The sequence below is a fragment of the Apus apus genome, chromosome 5, assembly GCF_020740795.1.
Source record: "Apus apus isolate bApuApu2 chromosome 5, bApuApu2.pri.cur, whole genome shotgun sequence".
Taxonomy (NCBI): Eukaryota; Metazoa; Chordata; class Aves; order Apodiformes; family Apodidae; genus Apus; species Apus apus.
Window position 1 is genome coordinate 54,498,855 of NC_067286.1, and position 22,645 is coordinate 54,521,499.

Sequence of the window (22,645 nt, forward strand, 5' to 3'; positions counted from 1 at the left end):
ACCTTGAAGGATTTTTTTGTTTGGTTTTTTTCTTACACAAAATGTGCTTCCAGGATTTGGCTATCTTGTTAAGCATTCTTTAATGAACTCCCCAATGCTGATGATTTAGTCCCAAAACTAAATGGTATTTTGTTCACTCTTACTTACTTTATCTGTACAATGTTCCTTCAGTATCATCCACCAGAAAAAGCAAAAATGATACTTGGGGTAATCAAAGGGTAAGCATCCAAGTCATTTAGAAGACAAAGACTGCATATTTAAGCAAGTTCACCCTAGTACAGCAATATGATGGGAGTTACAGCTGTGACAGAGATTGTAACTGGGCAACAGTCGATGCAGATTTGCAGATGGAAGTCATGTCTCAAAAATGTATTCAGCTTGTCTAGAGGAACATGTGAATAGATGACCTGGTAACTGCAGCACTGAAATTCTATACTTGGGTGGATAAAATCTGGATTTCCATACAGCTTTTGGAAAATTCACAGGCCTTTAAAAGAGTGAAGCAACCATGGCACAAGAGGCACTCTTGTGCCTTATTAGCTTTTTCCAACCTAGGAAAGAAAAGGAGGAACCAATGGTGGGTTGTCAGAAGGACGGAAGGTAACTCGCAGGGGGTTATAAGAGCTATGCTGGAATCTGGGCTGTTCAGTCCACTCAGGAGTAATTTCAACTACAGAGTAAACAGAAACTCTATACATTCTGCTGGTGATATGACATTACTCAGGACAGAAAAACCTGAGGTTGTTTGAGGCAAAGTATGGAAGCATCTCACAATACCAAAGGGCTAGATGGTAAAGCGACAGATGAAATTAAATGCCATTTCCATGTTGGGAAAAAAGGTGTGTACACATTTGGCACAAAATGTCAGCCTGCTGTAACTCTGGACACCAAAGTCTACAGAGATTTTAATTATTTAATTAAACTATGTCTTTTGATTAAGCCATATCAGTGATTCAGAATATTCCTGATAGTGCCTTTTAATTTCATTGAAAGCTGATGGAATTTAGGTTACCATAATATTTTTTATAATTCCACTCAGGGATTGAGCTTCTGTCTTTACAGTGCTTAGTAAATACAAATTAATTATCCTAATATTCTGCCAGGCAAATAAACTACATAACTCTCCTCTCACATGGGAACAAAACAGGTATTTCAGTTAAATGATGTGCACAAAGTGCTAAAATGTGTTGAGCAGCTCTCCACTAGAAAACTGTAATTTCCATTTAATCCCTCCTCCATAAAAAAAAAATAAATTTTATTTAAGCTTTTCTTAACAAGTGGAAAACACTTATAAAATGTAGATATATTTCAAGCAGACATTTTTGAAAAGAAAGCTTCCAGTTTTCACATTACAATATTTTTAAAATTACAGATGTTTAAACTGAATATATTTATTTTAGTCAAACAGTACAATTCAAATCAGCTGAAGTCATATGAAATTGAATCTTTTTTTTCTGAAGATGTTCAACCATTTGTCTTTCTGTTCCCACTTGTCATGACTTTCTTTTACAAAGTATCAAATTTGTTTGAGAAAGAGAAACAAGAAAGTTGATTCCCTCATCAGATCTGCTTGTCCACTACCATGGACAATACCATGCCATGAGTTGACAACCCCTCAAGAACTACCTCTAAGGAATTATTTACATCTGCTGTGTAGAAACATCTTTCTAGCAGCGTCTGTCATAGATTAAATTTTCTGGGTACAGAGAAGGTCCTCATTAATTAACATTCCCTGAAACATCCTGCAAGAGGCTTGTGTATGAGTAGGGGATATAAAAAAAAAAACAAAACTGAAGTGTCCTGTCCAGACACACCTAGGCTGAAACTAAACATTGTGCTGGAAGATGAGGAATCAGAGAATCACAGAATCATAGAATGGTTTGGGTTGGAGGGGACCTTAAAGATCATCTAGATTCAACCTCCCTGAATGTGCAGGAACACCTCCCACTGGACCAGATTGCTCCAAGACCCATCCAACCTGGCCTTGAACATCTCCAGGGATGGGGCTTTCACAACTTTCCTGAGCAACCTGTGCCAGTGTCTTAGCACCCTCATACTAAAGAATTTCTTCCTAATGTCTAACCTAAATCTCCCCTCCTCCAGTTTTAATCCATTCCCCCTTGTCCTCTCACTACAACCCCTTGTAAGAAGTCCCTCCCCAGCTTTCCTACAGGCCCCCTGCAGTTACTGGAAGGGCACTATAGGGTCTCCCCAGAGCCTTCTCTTCTCCAGGCTGAACAACCTCAAGTCTCTCAGCCTGTCTTCATGAGATAAGTGCTCCAGCACTCAGGTCATCTTTGTGACCCTCCTCTGGACTCTCTCCAGGAGCTCCAGGTCCTTCTTATGCTCGGGACTCCAGAACTGGACACAGTACTCCAGGTGGGGTTTCATGAGAGCTGAGTAGAGGGGCAGAATCACCTCCCTTGACCTTCTGGCCACGCCTCTTTTGAGTTGGCTTTCTGGGCTGCAAGCGCACATTTCCAGCTCATTTTGAACTTCTCATCCACCATCACCCCCAGGTCCTTCTCCTCAAGGCTGTTTTTGATCCATTTTCCACCCAGACTGCATTTGTGCTTGGGATTGCCCTGACCCAGGTGCAGAACCTTGTACTTGACCTTGTTGAACTTCGTGCAGTTTGCACAAGTCCACTTCTCAAGCCTTTCAAGGTCCCCCTGGATGGCATCCCATCCCTCCAGCATGTCAACCTCACCACACAGCTTGGTTTTGTCAGCAAACTTGCTGAGGGTGCACTCAATGCCACTGTCCATTTCACCCACAAAGATGTTAAATAGCATTGGTCCAAGTACCAGCCCTTGGGGAACACCACTTGTCACTGGTGTCCATCTGAACATCGAGCCGTTGATCACAACTCTGAGTATGACCATCCAGCCCGTTCTTTACCAAATACTGCAAAAACTCACCTAATTATAATAAAGGAATTTATGCCAGTTTTAAAGTCTGTAGTAATAACAGCACTGAACCATGATCTGAAGTGAAGGGCTCCAGCTGCTCGGCCAATCTGTAATTCCACATAGAGCCCAGCTAACGGTCTGTGTGTATTAATAGGTTGTATTAGGTAATTATCTGTGCCTTTTTAGATTTCTTCAGCTGCTGGTCTTCATCCTTATGCGCTCTCTGCTAAGTATGAAATCAAAGTGTGTTAAAATAACACCATGCACCAATAAATAATGGAAGAAGACCAATTGGAAAGCAGCTTGCAGATCAGAACCTGGGGTTCTGTTGGACACCAAGCTGAGCATGAGCAGCAACATGCCCTTGCTGCAAAGAAGGCCAAAGTTTTCCTGGGCTGCATCAGGAGGATTGCTGTGAGCAGGTCAAGGAATTTGATCCTCTGCTCAGCCACACCTGGTAAGGCCACACGTGGGCTCCCCAGTACAAGCAAGATATACAGCTACTGGCAGGAGTCCAGCAAAGAATCACTAAAATGATTAAGGGACAAGAGCAATTCATATAATGAAAGGCTGCATACATCCTGGAGAAGAGAAGGTTCAGGGAGATGTGCTCTGTGTATATAAGTACTTGAAGGAAGGTGTATAGAAGATGAAACAAGGCACTTTTCAGTCATGCCAGTGACAGGACAAGAGGCAATGAGGACAAACTAAAACATGGGAGTTTCCATCTGAACATCAGGAAATATTTTTTTACTGTGAGGGTGGCTGAGCACTGGCAAAGGTTGCTCAGGAAGGCTAAGGAATCTCCATCCATCAAAATATTCGAAAGCCACTTGGATATGGTTCTGGGCAACTGCTTGAGCAGCGGGATTGAACCAGATGACCTCCAGAGGTCCCTTCCAACCTTAACCATTCTGTGATTTATGATTCCATAAAATATTACTCAAATTGAAAGAATATTAAAGAGGTGAAATGAAAAACAGAAAAATAATTTTTCTAAAATTAGTCTTTAACAAGAAAACTAAGGAAAAGATGCCTGAACAACTAGAGCAGCAGATACTTTCTGGTATATTTATTTATAACAAGTACTTAATAAAACAGTAGGGGAAAAAAACAAAAACAAAAACACAGAAGGAGGACATATGTATCCCCAGATCATAAAGGAATTTGCTAGTCAATTTATGAACAACTGACAATTAAATTGTTATGTCAAGAGGAGAAGGTACTGAGAAATGGAAAAATTCAAAAGGGAGAAATATGGATTAGCACTTTTCTTGTGGAAACCTGAGGAGTTCTAGCAGAACCAAAGACCAAAGTCCCACTTAGACAATTACATTTTAAAATCTACTTGCTTTGCTTAACAGGGATAGACTTGAGCACATGCCAAAGTGCTTTCCTGAATCTGGGCAAAAGTTATTATATGTAGAATATAACAACGTGACTTCATATCTCATCACAGTGCCCTTCAAAACATTACCCACAAATGATTCCCATTTTCCCAAACAGTGGCAAAATCCTATGAACTGCAAAGCAATTAAAAGACTGAAACAAAAGGTAAGGGAAGAACATATATCAAGTCTGGAAAGAGGTGGTAGTAGACACAACAGAGTTCACTCAGTATTACTTCAGGTTTCCATTATCCATGGTGACAGAGAAGCAGCACTTACATTTGTAAACTATATTGTACCACTATGAGTTCTAGTGAAAAGAGTGAAGTACAATGCAAAGGAGTCTGAAAATATCAGACTATGGAAGCCAATACTGCTTGCCTTGCTTATACAAAATCCCCATTAAAACAGTAAGGTGTGCAGAATTTGGCTCCTGGATATAGGAAATAAGGGAACAAATCCAAAGCCCACTGAAGTCAAAAGGAGACATTTTTCTGACCTCAATCAGCTTTGGATATCACCCAAAATGAGATTCATTCTGGAAGAATGCAAGCTGAAGGAAAACATCATTCAAAAAGTATCTGGGAGAGAGAGGTTTGGAAAACCTGGAAATCAAAGAATACTTAGGAGACTTTGAGTAATATATGATACTTGACAAGAGTTTATGATTCTATTCCCTTTGTTCCTTGAAGTCATTCTAAGATTGTACCTTTTCTAAAATCTTTTTAGTCTAGAAACGAAGACGGAATATGAGAGATAAGGAAACAACCTTTTCCATCCAGTTAGGGAGCAGAAGTCATGGGGATATCACATCACAGTGCAGGCAGGTTGTTTTGTATGGAATTCACAATGTGCCAAGCATCAAATGAAAACACAGTACCAAAGGCAATTGTCTCATTTGAGAAACCACTAATTTCTCATATTCTCCCAGAAACAAGTCTGCCAGTATGTGCAAGGATGAAATGCACAAACAGTTTGCATACAGGAATTTATGGTCAGACTTCAATATGAAGCAAGTGTCACATTTGTCATTTGGTCCCCTTGTCCTTCTAGTGATGAAGGTAAACAGAACCTTTTAAGATTCCATCTTTCCCACAACACACTAATATCTTTTGCTAAACCAAGGATGTCCTTCTTCCTCTTTGATGGAAGGACACTCACTTTCATTCTACATACCTTGCTGCTGTCAGATTAAGAAAATTCCTAAGACTACACACAACTTCAGTAAAGCAAAGGTCTTATCCTATTCTCAAGACCAAAAAGGCTCAGCACGCACACCGTAAACTTGCAAGCTACCTGTTTTCAGTAATTATTTTCCTACTATCTCATTGCTGAGAACTGGAAAAGGACATCTGTAAGAACATGCTATGTAGCAGGAAAATAACAAAAAACAATGATAAAGGTATTTTTCCCCCATCTATTCTTCTGTCCACAGAAGCATGTATTCTGTCTCCATTTTTTCAGTGAAAGAAGCTAAGATTAATTTGCATAAAGAATAACATGATTATATCAAAAAGCTGTGGCAGCCTGACAAACACTGTAGTTCAGAACGGCTTGAGCCTTCCCTGCTGTCATTACTATTGCTGCTAAGGAGAGGAAAACTCCACTAAAAAATCCAAAACCCCAACCTCCAACACCAATCATGCATAGCTCAACAAATAAGATTCATCAGGCTTTGCAATTTCCTGTTTCATTGGTCAAGACCATCTCTACATATTTTTTGTTTGTAAGGCAGAGATAAGAAAAGAGTGAAGACATCCCTGAATAAATGTATCAGAGCAAATAATTATAAGATTATTACAATAAAGATGATAACGTTCCAGTTCATTCTAGAATGTATTTGGTTTCATACTCTAGATTATGTGCTACTTAGTACCGTTATTTCTAGTTTAAAATCTTTCTGTTCTTAGATTTTAACACAAGATATTTTTTTTTTAATTTTTTTTTTTTGAATTGCATGGCTGACCCTTCACAAAAAGCTTTGGAAACATTTTATTTTGAAACATTCATGCTTATGCTTCATATATTTTTTGGACCACTTCACATTTAAAGTTCATTGGCTTTTGATAGAAGATCATGCTTCAACATGATTGTAATTCTTTCAGTGAGCTCAATCCTGTGAAATCCCAAGCACTAACTTCTACTGACCAATTGTTAGGTTTTCTCTGGATCTGATCTTTTGGGACATCGCAAATATTTCAATGGAACAAAGTCACAAATAAAGGATTCATTCACATGGGTAAGAAGAAAAAAGAGCACATGGATTTTAAATCACAAAGCTTGTAAAGAAAATTTCTCAACAATACAGATGGGGAAAGAGAAATTGCAGATAACATGATACAGAAGAGAACATTTCTGAGTAGACTGCTTTGCAAAATCTTTTTATAAAACTTCAGTAGGTTGGGTTTTTTTAGAAAGTAGACCCCTGTGCTCTTACTCTAAATCCTCCTTGATTTTATAACATTGATATTGGAAAAATCAAATATCTTGCCTGAAAGCTCTAGTTTCAATTAACGAGGATGTTGAGCATTTTTTTCAGATACATGAAAAGAGTGACAGGATTATAGACCACCAAATTGTTGGTATTTTAAGAATCTGACAGGCTCAGCACCATGTGCCATTCTAACCTCTCTGTGTATCCTTTGTGGTTAAAACTCTTAAGCACTTTAAATTCTTTTGGTCAGTATTTTTTTTTTCCTTTTAGGGCAGACAACTAGAAGAACATTCCAAGTAACCATTTATGGTGTACAGAAAATTATAAGATACTAAAATCACCTCTTTGAAGGTGTTTCCAGACTTTGGATAGTAAAACAAATATTTTATTTATAAAAAAAAAAAGTTGTTTTTTTAAATCTAGAATATAATTAACTATGTTCCAATTCAAATGAAAGACAGTAACAGCACAAACACATAGCAAAATAATACAAGTCAAATCCTAGAGCTTTTACTTGGACAAATCTCCCACCAAGCTTTGGTGGCTTGGTGAAATATGGCAAAGCCAGACCTGAAATAAGCAAAAATTTAACAAGCCACACCAGCTATGAAACAAGAAATTAATTTTTTTTTTGGTGTGTAAAAAATAATGACAATTCAGTGAATTATCAGCACAAAAGCAGAAGTCCACTAAAACAGGACTTTTAACAGGAGTAAGACAGGACTCATTCATCCAGATACAACAGAGGACCAAAATTCTGTTTATAGAAGCAGATGACTTTCCAGAATATTTGAAGCAGGCTGGAAGAAATATGCGAACAAATTTTTCAAATCATCAAGCCTTGGCAAACAAAATTGACTGTAGTTTTGCATATCTTCATTTACAAACTGAACAGCCCTCTCATGTTTCTTCTTTTCCAATGAATAAGACAAAACTGTAGACTGGTCCTGTACAGAAGACATATCTGGGTGCTGGGGCTTATGGTGGAGAAGAGGCCAGTGTTTCTGTGCTGCAGGAAATGTGCCAGTAAGCAGGTTCCTGGGAGCCTGCCACCTCAGTAGGATCTGGTGGAGATGTAGCCCAAAAGACTGTCCCATTCGACAGACCAGTGCACAGGGAGGCAGAAGATGAGAGAAGCTGCCAGCCACCTGCAGCTGGTGTAGCAGGTCATGGAGTAGGAGAAAGATTCTGGTGTTGTGCTAGGAAAGTATGTAAGACATAGCCCTCTCTGTGGGGGTGTGTCGATGCAGGAGCCAAATCTCTGAGTCTCACACTCGATGCACAAAAACTTAACAGCTCAGATGGGTGGGTAAAATCTGTACCAGTGTAGAAGCTGCATGGGATGAAAGCTTTGCAGTTCTGCAGAGGAATCTGGTTCTGCTCTGTACCATCTGTGCACCAATTGTGTGGATTGTTTGTTGAGCTTTGTTTGGTTAGTTTTTTCTTTTGTGTAAGATATAGAAGTCAGTAATAAGAATGCACTTCAGGTCAGTTTAACTCTTGAGCTATTCTTGTTTTGCCCTTGCCACTGTTAATTATAGGTTGAAGTTTATTATTATAAGAGTTAAAAAAATAAGACTCATACCTAATTACTATTTTCTGCAATATATTTAAATTCAAAGACAACAATTTAATTTCAAAGTTTGTTCACATTACTGAGGGAAGTGGAGAAAACCTGGAAATACAAAAAAAAAAAGGTAAGATTCAAGGTCTGATTTTCAATGTTACGTCCTTGCCACTGACAGTATATTTGCATGTGCATGTAATACACACACAGTCTGTCTGAAACCTAATGACCATGTGATAGTAAATACCTGGCAAATCCAGACCTTGAAGTGGATGCTCCCATTAGGTTTGTGCTAATACCATGCACGTATTCTTACAACATACAAACGAGACCGAACAGTTCTTAGCAACAAGTAAATGCAAGAACATAAAATAGTATAGGTTTCTAGATAAACTAAACGTTTATATAAATATGCACATTCTCTGTGCATCTAATAAACACATTTCAGACTACACACATCTAACAAACATATTTCATAAGAAGATTTAAAATCTTTAAGTCCACAGGCCCTCCAAACATGCTGGGGTACTCACAGAGTGAAATGTGAGATTAAAGCCAAATGGGAGCCTTGCTTAATTAGGACTCTGCAGACTGCTGAAGCCCAGAGGGGCACCCAAGAGAATCCTTTGATGAAAATTAAGTTTGTAAGATTAAGATTACATCAAGGTGAAAAGAAGGCATTGCTCCTATTTGCTTCTACAGAAGCTTCTCTTGATTTACAAGAAACACAGCACCTTATGCTCTCAACCAACAGAAAGCAGCAGTGGAAGAGATGGACTAAGAATTGCATAAACACTGGTAAATGTCTCACAGGAATGTTTTTTAAAATCTTGATATTCTTTTTTGGCTTCTGGGGTTTTGGCAGGAGCTCCAGTCTCTAGGCCTACTTCTGTGTACACACTTAAATGATGGGCTTGATTAAGAGACAGTAATTCCCTGGAGGTTTAGCTATCTTATTTATTGACATGAACATGGGTACAAAGCCAAAATCAAATGGTTATGTCCCAAACCAATGGAAAATCACAGATGGAAACTCATGATGGATTCTTCATTTTTCGGACTTCATATATTTCTACTTTTTTCAACTGTTTATAAGCTTTACAATCTAACCAATACCCAACCTGGCCTTGCAAGAGATTACCTTCCAACAAACAACAAGCAGTAGCAAAAAATGTCAGTCCACATCTGCCCATGAGGGAATTACACTGAGGTCCAGTTATATTTGTCCCGGTAACTCTGTCTGCCAAGTGAGCCTCTTTCCCTCAAATGAGGATTTAAAGGAAGAACACAGATGTTGGCTCTGGAATAAGCTAAGACAAGACTGCTAAGGAAAATTCTAGACCATTAACTGTGTTACAGGGTAGTTCAGCAGTCAACTCAAAGAAAAACATTGCTATGAGTTTATAAAAATGAACTGCTATCCTCCAGCCTTCTACACAAGATTTCATATATCCAGTGAGGTCAACAGGATTTGCAGGCACATAATATATCTCAGGACAGGACTTTATAGTCAAAGCTGACCTTATCTCAATGAAGTGCAACCATTTCTGGGATGACACTTGGGACTGTTTAATAGCAATAGGGCACGAAATTAAGCTAGCCAGTAAAGCTGAATGCGGGCAAGGCAGCATGCTGAGCACTTACAAAAAGTACTTGGGAATTACTGCTGATCACAAATTCTGTATCTCTTTAAGATTACTTCAAAACACATAAAAAATATTCAGGAGCAGAACCAAGGCTCTGCTTTTCACAACCAAAAAGTGATGCAAAGAAAACATCCTTGCCATCCCCTATACTAAACTAAAGGCACTGAACTTCAGGCTAATTGACCGTGTTCTTCTTCCTCTCCCTGGCAGGCTCAAAGAGAAAATCCCTCTCATACAGCTCTGCATTCACAAGAAAACTCAGACTCCTGAAGTCATCTCTCTTGCAGGAGAAAGTGGAGATGCTCCACAGCCAGCAGCTCTACCATATATTCTTCTACTGAAATCAGAAATTTTTCTAGATCAACAACTTAAGAAGCCAATGGAGCATCTGTGTGCCAACATTAAAGTCTCTTTTCATCTGTGAGAATTCCATGCTTTCTGAAAGCCTTGCCTTCTCATAGGAAGATGGCCAACATCTCACAGAGATATGAGTTGGTGGCAGAAATCTACAAGTTTTGATCACTAATTAGGTTACTTCTGCTTTTCAATATGTTTTTGAACACAATGTACATTATTCTGTATGTTTTCATTTCTGCTTTATTATTCTCTTCAGTTTCGCTTCCATCTCATTTTCAGTTCATTATGAAATACTGAATATTTCTTTTACATCTTTTTTTAATGCTGTGTTTTTTCTCATTCTGGTAGATAATGACTTTTCCCTTCATTTGTTCCTTTGTATTTTCTTAAGGCAACATGCCATTCTTCTAGTGCTGGATGCAGATGCAAGTGGGGGAGCTGCTAACAAAATATTTGATGCGTGTGCAACAAAAGTCCTCTCACCGCTCATTCAGGTTTGTAAAAGGTAACTAACTATAGGTGGTATTTCTACATACAGTGGCACATTTTATCCAAAGAGGTAATTGCAAAGTCTTAATTTGTCTCAATTACTTATATATATTATATGCATCAATATTTCTCACATAAAATGAAAATGTAACAATTGCTTATGCGTATTATTCATGTAAACATGAGCACATATATAAAGTTCTCCAATATTCCAAGGAGCACAACAAATTTTTAAACAACCTGGTACTTGCAAATGCTATTACATGAACAGAACAAAATTTAGTTACCAACCAATTAAAAGCATTAATGTACAAGGAACATTGGTTTTTACTTTACTTGATTTACTTTGATCTTTTTACTTATTTTTTTTTAATATTTGTAGACTATAGTGTATTATATTTCTCATGTTATACTATTTTCATCAAACCTGTCTATATGAAATTTGCTCATTCTTTTTCTGTGCTAGAAACCCAAAAGCTGTTCATCATAAAGAACCAATTAGTGAAATGAACTAGATACAGAAAGCCCTCACAGTCCAGTTTCATTATTACGACAGTGCAAAACACTAGCACAAATACTAAATCTGAGAAATATAAATGATGTAGCTAGAGTGAGTGCAATACAAAACCCACTGAGGTATTTTAGAAAACAATTGAGTCTCACAACTTCCCCAGAAAGTTATCAAACCGAGAATTTAATACAGCAGAGAAAAATGCTGGAAAACAATATGAACTGTGAAAAGGTTACTGATGGTGCAATGAATCTCTGAATATTGTGTTCAACTAATCTTGAAAAGATGTTTAGTTGAAAGGAAAAGGTGTCAAAGACAGGTAATGAAAATGTGGCTAAAGGCACGATACAGACCTATTTTAAGAGAAGACTGAAATTTATAAGTGATAACTTGACACAGGCATCAGCTAATGAAATTTTGGCAGTAGGTGCCAAGAACAGTTATGCCTGAAGTGCTGTTTGATAGTAATTCTTAGCAAAGAAACACATAAAGGGAGCCTCATGTTTCTGATCACTACTGTAAATGTAACAAAGAAAGAAAATGGAGAGGCTGTCATAACCTTCAACAGCCTGCCAAAGTAAACAAGAATGCATTTGATTTTCAGCCAATAAAGACGAAGTGAAAAATCAAAGTGGGAAAGCTCTGGGCAGAGCTTTTTCTGGTAGAAAAAGACAGGCAGATGTGCAGCATACTTTATTGCTTTGGAACAATACAAATGATTGGAGAAAATTGAAGTATTTCTTTGGGGAAAAAATTAAAATTACTAAGTGTTAGTCCTTCAGAAATGTGCTGAAGATGTGTAAACAAGGTATAGAGAACTTTGGAAAAATGGAAATTCAATTGGAAAAGTGCACTTCTCGTTATCAATGCTGTTTCCTGTAGAAGCTGAACTCAGCCTATGGAATTAACCTTTCAAATGCATTACTGGACTACCTAAGATAGAGTCTTCAAGTAAAGGCTACCAGAGACCACCTGAGAAAGTGATAGCAAGGCAGAGAAATTATTTCTGAAATCAAACCCTTGCACCTGCTATACTAACAGCAGGATGTAAAGCTGCAAAGTAATAAATTCTGTGAAACATTTTTTTAACACATTTCGTGAGATGTTAATTCATATTTACCACGGATTTTTGACAAAAGTAATTGCACTTTCCACTATGGCTGTCACAAAGCTTCCTCAAATCAGTTTCAAAGTCAGCCCTCATACTGCTTCTTCATGTGTGTAAATTATCAGTGTTTCCTCCAACTCTGGGAATGGCTATGGCAGTCACATCACTGCATGCAAATTATGCTTGTTCTGAAATAAAAAGTTAGGGCAATGAGCAGTAGCTTGATGCCAAAAAAACAGCTTTTCTAAAACAATCCACCATTCAATGGCCATTTAGAGGCAAAGGTCAATGGTCCCTAGCCCAACAAGACTGTATGACATTGTAGAGCAGGAGAGACACACTGACCTTTCAGATTCAGCCTGCAGCTCTCTGCTTGTCTATCTCTTTCTCTATTTTGTTTGCACTTTTCTATTGTTTTAGAAAAAAATATCATCCGTAGGTAATTGTCTTATTATATTCTTGAAACACTGTTTAACACTGTGACAGATCATTCACTGTAAATACTCCCAGGATTTTGTCTCCAGGGCAAGGATGAAATGTAACACATTACTTCATGTCAAAATTGAAAGGTAGGAAACTAAAATATGCAGAGTGCATGGAGAACTATTGCAAGACTGTCCTTCATTCTCCACAGTGTTCAGTATCATATCTATTAAAATATGCTTATCAAGATATTTTCTGTATCTTTTCACTAAACAGATAAATCCTTACATCCTATGAGACGACCTAAGAAAGCAGGAGCCACTAAAACACATGGAAAGCCAAGCAAAGGAGCTATGGAAAGAAAACACTTAAGTAAGTTATGTTCAATACTAGAGAATCAAGAGAAAGAACTAGCAATGGTGACCATCAGAAGTCCTATAACTGTTCAGGAAGCAGCATTTTAAAATATTTTTTAATATTTTACAGTGATGTGTATTTATCTTCCACATACTCATCCTAGTGACAAACAAGTGTAATATGAAAAACAAAGCCAATTCTAAGAAAAAGAAATCAGTCTGCTATTCAAGCCATGGATCTGTTAACAGATGGAAATTGAACCTTTTAGACTGTTCTTATCATAATGACTACTTGGAAAACTTACTAACTCCAATTATAGCCACAATTAGCACTTTTTAAGGACATACATGCATAAAGCACTGACATAGATCAAACACACAGAAAAATCCAAACCTTGTTTTCTGATACATTGGCTTATCACACTCTGCAACTGGAAAAGGATTAATCTTTTTCACCGTTTCCCCAGATTTCTCCACCTTCCTCACGTCAAGAGAATGGACTCCGTGATTTTTAGTGACACCTGCAGTTCTTTAAGAAAAATGCAGTGAGAAGTTTGTTCCCCATGGTGCAACCCCAGCAGAGTGCCCCTATCTCATTATGCACCACTAATGAGGCACAGGGCACAGCCAAAAGGCACAAAACGAGATTTTCATGAGATTTTCCAGTGGTGGTTGTATCAGTCCACTGGGGCCATTGGCAGTGAGCATACCGGGGATTTAAACCAACTCTTTTACTAGCAGAGAGCTTAAACAGAACTTTATTCTCTTTCCCTTTGGCAGCCCCATGATAACTCCCAGTTGCAGCTCAAGGTCTACCTCTTCATGGACACAGCTGATGTTTCCTAAGCGACGGGCTTTTTATTGCTTTCTGCAATACCAGAGGCAAAATCCTAGCCCTATTTAGCTACTTACTTACCAACACACTGTGCAGATCCTAATGTCACTTCCTATAGCTCCTTCTCATATAATTTCCTACTATGTCAGTTGTAGACATATATTTTAGTGATTGTTAAATATTATCAGGAGAAGAGATATCAATCCATGAAGCAGAAACTGAATGCCTCTTAAAAAAAGAATTTCTGACATCAAGAGTTTGTAGTTGTGCTGCTGCCTACCATAAACAATTACTGTTTATCTAAAGAGCTTCTGAGTAACTGTGAGAAGGCTCATTGCTATTTACCCCAAAGCATGGATGTTCCTACAGCTGGAATAGAAACAAACTAACAAAATCTTCTAGCCAAATTTTGATTGAAGCTAGATAGCAAATAAAACTCTTTTTTTTTCCACCATGGAAAAGCAGACTCTGAAAAACAAAATTGTATAATGAATTTTGGATTATTTTAATACCAAGAGTCTAAATAATAGAAATTATATACAGAAAAGTATTTTTAAAGATTTGAGTAAATAAAGAAAAGCCAACATTTTTTCCCAGGAAATACTGAGGTAAATACTGATGTATTTTTGCAATGTGAACTTACCTATCTGTTAGCAATCTGGTATTTCCAGTTCCATCTGCTCATGATCATAGATTAATTCTTAAAATTAAAAATTTTGATTTTTCATTCCACTGTTTTAATCTGAGTATCAATATGTTCTGAAGGCTTTATTACATCGTAGAATTTCACATTCCCGATTTTTCATTATATACACAGTTTCACTCTTGGAGCAATGTTGATCTTTAAAAGCAGTGGTTTGATAAATATACTAGAATTGATGAACTGTTTATCACTACAACTCATAGACTTGTGTAGTAATGGAGAGATATTGCTATTCTGTAATTCAGTAAAAGAAAAATATCAGGCATCCAAACATGCAATGATTGTCTTCTTTGTTTACAAGACACACTAAAATTTATTTGGCAAAGCAGACTGGAATTGTTCATTCTTCCAACGATTATACTTCTAGGAAAGCTTTCCAAAGAAGCTTCTTCTGTAATTCATACTGACACCTTATTAAATCCTAACTAAATACTCTGGATCAAGGCCATAGCTGCAATGTTCCATAAACAAGAATTGTCTGGAAAAAATATCCTTACAATGTTTAGATCTCCAGAAAACACCAAAACTAGTTAAAGTTTGCATAAAGCCTGAGATTGTGATGAAATTAAAATGCAATCAGTAGTTATGCAGCAAAGTTACGGAGGCTTAGATAGGGAGCTTCTGTGCATGTCTGAGCACTGCCTAGATCTGAGACATTATACAGAGATTCCATTATGTAAAAGACAAGAACATCATGAGCACTGAAGAACTAGGTCTTTCCTAAGGGTTAACAGTAATACTATCATACAGAATATTACCATTAGTCACTACCATCTATCCCTTTCAGTAATAAATTAACTCTAATAAAAGATAGTTTATTCATTCTGAAATGTCAGTTGACTTCCTCTCTTGAGTACTTGGATTGCTAGGGATGTCCAAGCCAGAATGCCTAGCTAGCCAGTTATTTCAATAATCTTCAGTAGCCAGATATTCCACCCAAAAACTGAGTACAAAATGTAGAAAATAGGTGATCTTTTATCTATTGCATGTTCCCTGGCTGGGAGGAAACATAAATCAGCGGCCTAAAATGAATGATACACTGCCAAGGCTTGCAGTCTTCAAAGACTGTGGAGGCACAGGCCATCTAATATTAGCAACCAGCAAAACATTGTTTTGCAACAGAAGACTCCTGGCAAACAGAACTGATCTAAGAATTCTTAAGACAGTGGAATGGAATTTAATTCTGGAAATGAAAATGAAGAAATGGTTGAACACCAAATTCTCAACAAGTATAGCATGTCCTAAAGCTATGGAAATCACCACTGTTGAACAGGTAATGCGATAGAGTGGGAACTTAGTTTGCCACATCAAAACCAGTTTGGGGTGATGTGATGCGTGAGAGAACACCTGTCCTCCATTAAGAAGAGAAAAGAAAGTATTAGGACACAAGAAGACAGAGAAGAAACCTGTCAAGCAGTTTGAAGATATGTCTAGAAAAGAAAGCCAAATAGTTCAGCAGCCAGCACTACAACGATGTTGAGAAATAACCAAGCCCACTTAGACTGGTGAGAAAGGAGGTTGATCCATGTAAGCCAGTTCAAGAACACATCTTTAGAGTAAAACACACACATACCACTAGGTGCTGACATCGATAGTTTAGGCTTCCTGTCATTAGCTCTTCTTTTAATGATCAGACAAAAATATATTTTCTCACCATTCCTTCCAGCAAATTAGTTTAGAACCCTGAATAGCAAACAAATTACACTCTTGCTGCCCCAGATAGCTGAAGAGATTTTAAGCACTAAGGTGGAGATTTCAGGAAGTAGAATCATGCAGGCAGGACAATGTGTATAGTGCTGATGGTAACAAGTTTAGCCTTAACAATCCAAAAGATCCAAGAAGAGCCACCAGGTAAGAAACATTCAGGAAGCAACAGTAAATGGGCCAATGTGGATGCAGTCCTGCAGTGCTCTGTGGATGTTGCCAAAGCTGATACAGCTGATAACAAATTGATGTTATAGGAGATAAGCACTGCACAAACATCCAGCATTTTCCCAAGGTACACAGCAGATGACCAGGGAGTATGACATCCCTGATGCTACTGTGAACACCTCACCTGTACAATTAGCTGATGTGCTTACCCAAATGACACAAGAAAGTTTGGCTCTGGTAGATGCTCAGGAGAGGATGAAAATTTAAAAGCCTTCTCAACTCATATAAGAAAACCTCAGAGTCTAGCTGCCTTTTGCACAGTGTTATCATCTTGAACAACGAGCAAAGAGAAAACCCCTGAGAAACATGGCCCTAGTTGAGAAAACCAAGATATCCCACATGTAAGCTTGATCATGGGACACAACCTTCACACATTCTGCATACCTGAAATGAAGTTTTGGACTAAATCCTCAGTACAGGAGAAGCAAAAGGCAATACTTTCCAAAAAATCTGCAAAGCATTCCCTTTCAGCAAGAGACCTTCCTTATATGCTATGTGCTGAGTAGCTAGGAAAAGAGCACCAGTACACCTCTACTAATATTGCAAAGACAACATTTTGGATCTTGAATGCCCGGACCACAGCAAACCCATCATAATAGCTAACATGGGCCCACTTCAAGAACTTGTGGTTTAGGGACAGATATTGGTTAAGACCTGAGGACATAAGTAGGACTTAGCCTTTTTCCCCAGCAACAATAACCTTTGAGGTAAAGAATACAGTGTCTAAAAAAGTTGATCAGGCAGTAACTGGAAACAGCAGTGCTAAATATGAAAGGCATTTGGGGGGGGGGCTCTTTCTTCAAATAAATAAAGATTTAGGGCAGGTGCCAGACTCAGAAGGGAGAACATAAAACTCGGGACTGTTCCTCATCAAAGAGATTATGGGATAATAGGGAAATACCAGGAGAAAAGCCTAAATGACTGCAGCTGATTCCTCTTCCCACAAGGTAAACTGCACGTCTGTTCTTTCTGTAAGCCACAACCAACATACCATGCCTAAAATATTAAATTGTTCAAAGGAATAATGATACAACTTTTTTTCTGGTTGCACAAACTATTGCACTTATAACTGTGCAATGTACGTTAGGAATTCAGCTCTTAAATAGCATTGGAAATGTAAATACTGTTAGAGTTCTTATCTCTGTACTCAATCACTCAAAAACCCACCCCAGATAACTTTTTATCTACCCATGTGTCCAGCTGCACCTTGGTGTCCAAGGTTCTGCTCCTTATAAACAAGGTCAAAGCAGAAACTCTCATTAATTTCAGTAATGCAGGATTTAATCCTGCATGTAACATTAGACAAGAGACTGTCATACATTCAGGCAGATCTTTAGTCAAAGACCATTTGCTTAATGATAGTAGTTTTGCCAAAAAACCTGTGTGAACATGGTTAAGCATTTTAAGTGATTTTAAATCGCAACACTTATCAGCTCTTCCCACTTTTATCCCTATTCAAATCATATCTCCTCAAGAAATAGTGAATTACTTAAAGAGCTGCAGCTGGTACAGAAGGCACTTGGACTAACCATTAAATTCTACAGCTTCAGCAGCAGCATGCTTTGGCTTAAACAGTCAAAGGATGGCTCAAATTCCATTAATCTCTTCCTCAAATAAATGTTTTCTACCTTGTGTGAAAAAAAACCAGTAATGTGCCAAAGTAGGAAATTAAACTGTTTGGGATTTAACAAAGGATTGGAAAAAAAACATAAGCTACATTTCAGCTGATCAAAAAAGCAGAATGATCAATTAGCTGAAGGTCTACATGAACTTTAAAGCTTTATGAACATTAATTGGCTTAATTACTTCAGTTAAAACTAACAGCATACGGACAAAATAGGAGGAAGTATTATTGGTGACAAAAATTAGTCAGGACAGTCAAATCTAAAACGAACTGCTAGCATTTGTAGAAGAATCATACTGTACTGCGCAACAGGAAATAAAATTCATTAACTACAAAGACAGTATCTCTGTCTCTGGAATTTCCTGAACTGCGAACTGCTGGAGCTGGGGAGAATATTCTGACAAACTAACAATACGTGATTGCCCTGTTCCAATATTTTTTCTCCAACAGCATTTTATTTTAGCCAGTGTTGGAGACAGGAAACTGGCATAGAGTAACCTTTGGTCTAACCTAATATAGTCGTTCCAACGTTCTTAAAATGGATAATGGATGCATAAAATCAATAAAGGCAGTATAATACATAAGGCAAAGACATATAAAAATAGGATCTCTTAAGGATTACCATAGTGAGAGGTGGTCTTCGAGTCATTATGGATTATTCTTTGAAAATAGCAGTTCAATATGCAACAGGATTCAAAAAGGCAAACAACATAAACTACTAGGAAACAGACAGAAATCATTCTGAGACAATGTAAACCTACCATGTTCCCAACATCTACAAAATATGCAGTTCTGAAATCCCATCTCAAAAGACCCTACAAAGCTATAATTCTAGTTTCTCAAAAACTGTAGCTTCTATGCAACTATGGAAAGACCATAAAAAAAAAAAAAAAACAAAAACCAAAACAGAAGTATGGAACCGCTTCACAAAAGAGAAACAAAACACACCAAGATGCTTCACTTAAAAAACATCCAGACTGAATGCAAAAGATTCCTAATGTTGATATGACTAATGTCATTAATGCAATTAAGTCAGTTAATAGAGAAAAATAATCCATTATTTGTTCTTCTGCAAACAATAAGGCTCACCAAACAAAATTCTCATACAGCAGGTGAGAGGCAATATTAAGGTAGATGGACCTTTGCTCTCACTTCATGTGGCTGATCTTATATTCTAAATGATAATAATTATATGAGGTCAAGAACTTATATGGAAATAATACAAATACAGTGGATGTTCACAATTATCATAATCATTTATATCCATTTTATGAATACACTACAAGTTGAAGCAGATTAGCAATTAGAGTTCAGGAGAACCACAGTAGTTTTGTGTAAAAATCTGATACCACCTTCTGAGAGCACAAATATATCAGCAATTTTCAGAGATGGGATACAGGGCCAGATGGAATTCTCATATTCAGATGAACATACAGAGCAAGTCTTCAAAGTTCCGACTTCTCACAATTACTGGATAGTTTTCATTTCATAGAGACACACATTATTCCAGGCAATACATTTATGAGGCCTTGTTTATTGTTCTGTACTGTCAGTGTTTCTCAAAAATATTTCCCAGGACTACTTCTTTAAAAACGTACAACTTGTCATGTCCCACTGCCCAAGTGCACCCATATTTTGTGTGGGTTTTTTTAAATTCCAAAAAGACTTAGGCACACTGAGTAAACAGATTTAATAAGCTGAACTCAATCGTGACTTCTCCAGTTACATTTTTTGGCAGAAAATGCCTTTCTGAGTTTCTATTTCATTAAGATTCATTTAATACAACCAAAGCTGAGTAGGCTTTGATCCACAATTACAAAGTGAAAATATATGGAGAAAGAATAATGCTGGGAAAATGCTCTCTTGGCAAATAAAAGCTGAAGCAAATTAATCCCACCGATTTCCCACCTTTAATGAGTTCAAATCTTGCCATTGCTAATAATACTGAAAAAGTTATTAACATTTATATAAATATAATTAGAGAGGGCCTTTGGACCTGCCAGGAGGATCGGAAGCTATTGGAACTTATATCACATGAGCAAGATCAAAACCAAAGCAGCTATACTCCTTTTTTTTTCTTTTGCATTAAATAGCTTCACAGCCCAAGCATCTGACTATCGTCTTGACTTAAAGTACTTGGCTATAACCCAAAGACAGGTTCAAATAAGGTTCTTTGATTCCACACACATGCACATACACACGTTCTTTCAATCCACCCTCCTTGCATGAAGGAATCAACAAGAGTTAACAGCAGTCAGTGCCTCAAAACATGTTCAGCACTTTGCAGGATGTGGCCCTTTGTCCTTATTTGCCCCCTTGTACTTGCTTAGCTTTCGTTTTGCCAGTTCTACTAACAATGTTCCTCTGCAACAAAAAATACTGTCAAAAAACCACTGATGCCTACTGTCATCTTTCCTTGAAGTGCTATACAGACTATATAGCCAAGTCAATAAATGTAGTTTCTACATTCCATACCATCAATTTTAGAAACTAAGACAATTCTGAAAAATAGGAAAATAAAATTTTCAGTAAAATTTGCAAGATTGAAAAATTCTTCAATAAATACAGTCATAATTTTTCCATGACATATTATTCTATTGTAGTCTGTAAGGAGATCTCTATTTTCAAATGTAATAGGACTGAATTCCTATGGCTTGTGATCCTAAAATGTGAAGCAGAGTTTACCATCAGCTCCCCTGATTTTGGTCAGACTAAAAAACTGTCCAAACTGAAAACTTTCTGCCTATATCTTTAGGTTCCTGTTCAACACAAATGACAGCATTAGATCAATGGGGAAACAGGGATGATAGACACCCAGATTTCTTCTGACAGTCATTTAGGGTGCACACATCTGCCTCCAGAAGCCAACAGCACAGTAGAATATAGTCTATAAATTTAGTGGCTATGAGGACTTAGAAAATTCACAGAATCACAGATTCATTAGTCTTCTGGACTTAATTTATATATCATCAAATGAACTATTAAAATTTACTGCAAATCAGTCATTAGTGCTCAAAAGCTGGATTCCTAAATGCATGTTTAGATTACAAAATAAAAGTGACTTGAACTTTTTGGAAGATAGTCAGCAATTTGATTTTTGTGAGCCTGTGTTAGGAACCACATTTTAGCATCTGAGCTTGAAAATACTACTTCAAATATTTTGGACTTTATTCTTAGCAATCAAACTGCATTTAACTATGTGCATATTCAACTTATTAATCCCTTAAATTTCTTCTATGAAGGTAGTAATTGATAAATTTCCCACAAAGTTGTAGTGGAGTCAGAGTGGAAGATTATTCAAGTGAATCTGAATTGTGAAAATAGCAGTACAGAATTTTTAATTACTGGCTTGTAACCAGAAAATTTCTAACTTCAAGGAACCAGGTGAAAGGAAGAAAGTTTTCTTCCCTTTGAAAAACATTGGTTGTTTAAAACTCAAGAGTTTTTTGCCGTCTACATGAGTATAATAATTTTGTGTTTACTTTCCAGGTAAATAAAATTGGAATTGAGTTTTCACATCCTTCCACAAGTCCATTAGTACCTATGGGAAGAAAGCAGCTATCAGGACAGGTAAGAGCACACCTACTGTATTTTTTGTATTATATGTTGTAACTAATAGTCTAAAAACTGTCTGATTCTACATCTACTCAAAATTCATAGATAACAGAACAAGGAATGAAAAGGTAAATAAATCACAGTAAGAACCAGATCTTGGACTCATTATTCAGGTGTTTTCTTCTGCTGATAAAACTGAATTGAACAAACAGTCCATCAAACATTTCCCTTAATAAGTTAGCCACTCTAAGATACTTTTGGGATCACATTTTGCTGTCCAGTCTGCTCTTACTACCTTGCTTCAACATCAAAAAAAGACTGGATACCTCTCTCTAGATAGAATTCCCTGATTATAGAAATCACTCCCAGCTGGCTGGAACCCACTATAACTAATCCCTACAGTCTATGTTAGTAACTAGATGATCTTTAAGGTCCTTTCCAACCCAAACTATTCCATTATTCTGTGATTCTATGAACTGGGAAGCAAGCACAGAACATGAGCAAAACAATTCCATCTGGCCCCATGTGGATCATACCTGGGGTAAATGTTTGAGTGTTTCCCTTTTTGTAATGCTGCAGGGGCTGATGTAAAAGTGAATTTTTAATCCAAAAGTTTTAAGTATCTCCCTGCTGGTCCTTAGCCACAAAAACCAGTCTGCTAACATTACATGTCCTGGATAATCATTTCAATGTTTTTTTTTCATAAAAATCTTAAACAGGCTGTGCTTACAAACAAATTTGGTTATTTACAGTAGTAAAGCCCAAATGCCTAAAATCCTCCCCTTGGTCTCTACCCAGGCATCCC